The sequence below is a fragment of the Chrysochloris asiatica genome, unplaced genomic scaffold (genome assembly GCF_000296735.1).
Source record: "Chrysochloris asiatica unplaced genomic scaffold, ChrAsi1.0 scaffold00016, whole genome shotgun sequence".
Taxonomy (NCBI): domain Eukaryota; kingdom Metazoa; phylum Chordata; class Mammalia; order Afrosoricida; family Chrysochloridae; genus Chrysochloris; species Chrysochloris asiatica.
The window spans coordinates 24,866,052-24,872,057 of NW_006408534.1; positions in this window are offsets into that span (position 1 = coordinate 24,866,052).

The following is a 6,006-nucleotide window of genomic DNA, read 5'->3' on the forward strand; positions in this document are numbered from 1 at the left end:
CTGCTAACCTGAAGGTTGGCAGTTCAAAACTACCAGTGGTTCTGAGGGAGAACATTCTGCTCCCATAAAGATTTGCAGCCTTGGAAACCTCGTGCAGGGTCATTATGAGTTGTTTCCGACTCCACAGTACTTAACAACAACAACAATGTCCCACGTAAGCATAGGACAATTGTGTCACTTTCAGAACTCCTTTGGCTTTGGGAGCATGTTATAAATAAACTCAATAATTGACTAGAAAGAAGAAAGTGATAATTTTGCTTGTTTGAGGTTGCTTTGCTGACTTTAGGAATGAGAAAAGAATCCAGAAGCAAGATGAATGGTGCCAAATAATGTGGCATCCCAGATGCACTAGAGAGGCAGCATAAGGAGATTAGAATGGACACTACGGCTAGAGGCAGAATATTGATAATAATTACTCACTTCACCAAACCTTTACTCTGTGACTCTGGAAAGTTTAATTGGGATCTCAGCTTCAGTTTTTCATGTGCAAAACCAGGAAGATGCAAGCCCCTAACAACCTATGTACTTGGAACTGTTGTAGGATCAATTGAGGAAGCAGACATGAAAGGGTTGGCAAACTATAAAGCACTGTGCAAATATTATCATGGGGATTTTTGTGAGCAAGGAATGGCCAGAGGAAGAACTGAAGAGGGAGAAGAGAAAGTATTTGACCTGGAAACCAGAAAAAGAGTGGCTTTGTTCTGGTCTGTTAAAAAGGAGCTTTGTATCTGTCATCATATGGTAAGGTAGCTTGAACATGCACTAGGCATAAGGAAATCTGATTTATGTATGCTGTGGTAAGTGATTTCAATTAAAAATAAGAGGTCTCACTGCTCTTTCTTGCTTGGATATTTTGTGGTTCTAATTTTTTTAAAAAAACAATTATTTTTAAAGACAACAATAATTATTTAAAGTCTTATGTATTTGGTTGCCATTTTTAGTGCTCTTCTTTGGGAAGATCCACATTTCCATCTGCTATCATTTTACTACAGTCAGAAGGATTTCTTTAACATTTCTTGTAGTATAGTAGTATAGGTCCACTGGTGATTGAGGTATTTGGTTTTTGTATCTCTGAAAATGTCTTTTTTTTAGTTTTTATTCTATTGTTATTGCTGAATGCCATCGAGTCGGTTCTGACTCAACGCAACACTCTCTAGGGTTTCCAAGGAGTTGCTGGTGAGTTTTAACTGCTGACCTTGCAGTTCGAACTGATATAACAGTCTAGAACATTGATTGTCTTACAGCGCCACATCAGAACTCATTTTTTTTTTTTTCCTATAGAGATCCTTTTATGAAACCATAAACAGGACAAAGACAAAAGATAATTCATCTCGGATGAAGAAAACCATCAGCATGAGACCAGTGGATTTCCACGGACTCATGGACAGACAAGACGGATTGACACAGTGACAACAACAGTGAGTTAAACCTAACAATTGTCAGGATGGCGCGGACCCGGTGCACGGACCCAGTAGTATTTCCTTCTGTTGTGCATAGAGTCCATATGAGTTGGAACCTGCTCTACAGCACCTAGCAACAACAACAATATGGCCATGGGGCTAATTATAGACGACCAAAACCAAAGGAAATCATTACAAAATCATAATTGATGAGAGGTCAGTTTACCATGGTTGCAGGCAGAACTACAAAAGTGGGTTAAGAAACATGATTGAGACCCATACACAACTACAGATTTTAAATGTTTTCAGAATGGTTGGGGGGTATGCCATTTGTCTTTTGTTGTTGTTGTTAAGTGCTGCCCAGTGGCGACCCTGTATAGGGTTTCCGAGGATCAGATGGAGATCTTGTATTGCTGATCTTTCAGCTCAGACCAACCTTGTCGTGAAGGTTCCTGGCTTCATCTCACATCTGAATTAGAATATCTGAGGTGGGACCCCAGGGATCGACCTTTTTTAAAAAAAGCTTCCCGGGTGATTCTTATGATCTGTAAAGTTTCGTAACCCTTGCATTAGAGCATGTGCAGAGCAAGCTTTCTTGGCACACAGATTCGGAGAGGACTGGGCAAAGATATGAACAGGCATCTATTGGAAATTTCTGTAAATAGCATGACTAGGTGTTTCGGTCATGAATTAGTAAGTCCAGGAGGTGGAGGAAATGCATTTTGGGATTCAGTTTACACCACAGCCTGGCATGTGTGTTGGAGGCTTTTGGATTGGGAACAATCTTGGATTGTTGTTGGGGAAAATTTTGGATAGTTGGAAGTTTTCCGTTCCTTTCCCATTCTGCCATTCTGTTTGAACTAGTTGCTAGTGCAGCTCCCCTCTTCACAGAATGTTAAATGACAAAGAAAAAAGAAAGGAAGGAAGGAAAGAAAAAAAGAAAAGAAAGAAGAAATCGACCAGTAAAGCTATCTACCTATATAGCTCAAAAGCTGTAAAATTGGTTACGAATTTATCCAAAGCAAGGGACCTCTTAAAGAGAAGCTGATGTGGATTCACGGCTTTCCCAAAGGTTATAACTGAATCTTTCAAGAAAGGAACCCCAGAGGATACCTATCCCATTCCCATCACAAAAGATGTGTAAGTAACAGAGACAAAAACAGATTAAAAGTCAAAGGATGGAAAAACATATATATCAAGCTTATTGCAATAAAAAATGAACAGGAGTGGCAGTACTAATCTCTGATAAAATAAACTTTAAGGCAAAAACCAGCATAATAGATAAAGATCGACATTATTTTATGATTAAAGAGACAATTGAACAAGATGACATAACCATACTATAAATATCTATGCTCCCAATGAAAGAGCTCCAAAATATATAAAGCAAACTCTAATAGATTTGAAGAAAGAAATTGATGAATCTACAACCATCATGATTTTAATACACCGCTTTCAAAAATGGATAGAACAACCAGAAAGAAACTTGACAAAGGTGCAGAAGAACTAAACAACACAATCAGCCAACTGGATTTCATAGATGTGTACAGAACATTCAACCCAACAACAGCACAATAAACATTTTTTTCCAGTGTGCATGGAACATTCTCCAGAATAGACCATGTCTTAGGCCACAAAACAAACCCCCATAAATTTACAAATATCAAAATACTACAAAGAATCTTCTCAGACCACAATGCTATTAAATTAGAAATCAACAACAGGAAGACCAAGGAAATAAAGTCAAATACATGGAAACTGAATAACACTCTGCTGAAAAGCGACTGAGTAGTAGAAGAAATAAAATGTGAACTCACAATGTTCCTAGAAACAAACGAGAATGAAAACACAACATACCAAAATCTTTGGGACACAGCGAAAGTGGTGCTGAGAGGACAATTTATTGCAATAAATGCACACATCCAAAAAGAAGAAAAACACAAAATTTACACATTAACACAGCATCTACAAAAACTAGAAACGGACCAAAAGAGGGAACCCACAGCCACCAAAAGAAAAGAAATGATAAAGATTAGAGCAGAAATAAATGAGATGGAAAACAGAAAAACTATAGAAAGAATCAACAGGACAAGAAGCTGGTTCTTTGAAAGGATTAGCAAAATTGACAGACCATTGGCAAACCTAAAAAAAGAAAAGAGGAAGAAGACACAAACAACATGCATTAGAAACCACATGGGAGATGTCACAATGGAACCAAAAGAAATCAAAAGGATAATAACAGAATACTATGAAAAGTTGTACTCCAACACATTTGAAAACTTAGAAAAGATGGATACATTTTTAGAAAAACATAACCTACCTAAACTTACACAAAGTGAAGTGGCAAACCTGAACAGACCCATAAGAAAAGAAGAAATTGATCAGGTCATCAAAAAACTTCCAACCAAAATAAGTTCAGGCCCAGATGGCTTCATTGGTGAGTTCTATCAAACATTCACGGAAGAGCTGTCACCAATTCTACTCAAATTATTCCAGAAGATAGAGGAGGATGGAAAAGTTCCTAATACATTTTATTAAGCAAGCATAACCCTCATACCAAAACCAGGGAAGGACATCACTAAGGAAGAAAATTATAGACCAATATCCCTCATGAACATAGATGCAAAAATTCCCAACAAAATTCTAGCCAACAGAATCCAAAAGCACATAAAAAATATAATACATCATGACCAAGTGGGATTCATATCAGGGATGCAATGATGGGCCAATGTTAGAAAAACAATCTACGTAATCCACCATGTAAATAAGAAAAAGAAAAGAACCACATGAGCATATCAATTGATGAAGAAAAGGCATTTGACAAAGTCCAACATCCATTCCTGATAAAAAACACTCAACAAATTAGGAATTGAAGGGAAATTCCTCAGCACAATTGAGAGCATATATACAAAACCAAGAGCCTACATTACTCTCAATGGAGAGAAACTGAAAGTCTTCCCTCTGTGAACAGGAAACCAGACAAGGATGCCCATTGTCACCACTCCTATTCAATATTGTGCTGGAAGTCTTAGCAAGAGTTAAGATCTTTTGATTGCTGCTTCCTTGAGTGTTGATAGTTGATCCAAGAAGAATGGCAACTTCAGTCTTTTCTCCATTGATAGGAATGTTGTTTGTTGGTCCAGTGATGAGGGTTTTCTTTACATTGAGATGTAATCCATACCAAAGGCTGTGCTCTTAATATCGCAGGTTGTTAATGAGTTTTACTCCGATCCTCATGCCAAATTTTTCTTCATATAATCCAGTTGCTCACAATATTTGCTCAGCATACAGATTGAATAAATATGGTGAAAGAATACAATCTTGGCCCACACCTTTCCTAGTTTTAAATCATTTGGTATTCCCTTGTTCTGTTCGAATACCATGGTCTATGTACAGGTCCCTCATGAACACAATTAAATGTTCTGGAATAATCATACTTTGCATTGTTATCCATATGATTTGTCATTATCCACATGATCGAAAGCCTTTGCATAGTCCATAAAGCACAGGGAAACATCTTTCTGGTATTCTCTGCTTTCAGCCAAGATCCATCTGACGTCAGCAATGATATCCCTTGTTTCACATCTTCTTCTGAATCTGGCTTGAACCTCTGGAAGTTCTCTGTCAATGTATAATTGTAATCATTTTTGCATATCTTTAGTAAAACTTTACTAGCATTGGAGATCAATGATATTGACCGATGATTTCTGCATTCTGTTGGGTCACCTCTCTTTGGAATGGGCACAAATATGGATCTCTTCCAGTCAGCTGGCCAGGTAGTTGTTTTCCAAATTTCTTGGCATAAATGAAAGAGTGCCTCCAGTGCTGCATTACTTTGTTGAAAGATTTCAATTTGTATTCTATCAACAGAAATAATTAGAAGATATTATAGCAATTATCATTGAATTGTTTGACTTGATATTTTATTTTTATTAACTAGAGAAATGTAATGATCATGCTTAAACCCATAAAATGAAATAATAAAACAACAAAATGTTATTATAGGAAGTAAAATTGCTATGAGTTGCTCTTTTCAGTAGTAATTCTTGTTAAATGCTCTTGAGTTAGTTACAACTCATAGTGACCATGTATAGGGTTTACAAGGAGCGACTAGTGTGTTTGAACCAATGACCTTGTATTTCAAACTGACCTTGCAGTCAATAATTCTAGACATCTCAAATAATGTTCATTTATACTAGCAGGTCATTAACTGAACCTTTTAAATCTTATTGCCAATAATAAAAATGTATTACTTATGTTTCAAAAAATAGCCATATATTGGTTGTTGTTAGGTACCATCCAGTTGGTTCTGCCTCATAAAGACTCTATGCACAACAGAATGAAACACTGCCTGGTCCTGTGCCTTCCTCACAATTACTATATTTGAACCCATTGCTGCTGCCACAGTGCCAGTCCATCTCATTAAGGGTCTTCCTCCTTATTGATAACCCTCTACTTTACCAATCATGATGTCCTTCTCCAGGGACTGCTCCTTCCTGATAACATGTTTGAAATATGAGTGATGAAATCTTGCCATCCTGGTTTCTAACAAGCATTCTTGCTGTATTTCTTCCAGCACAGATTTGTTTGTTCTTCTGGCAGTCCA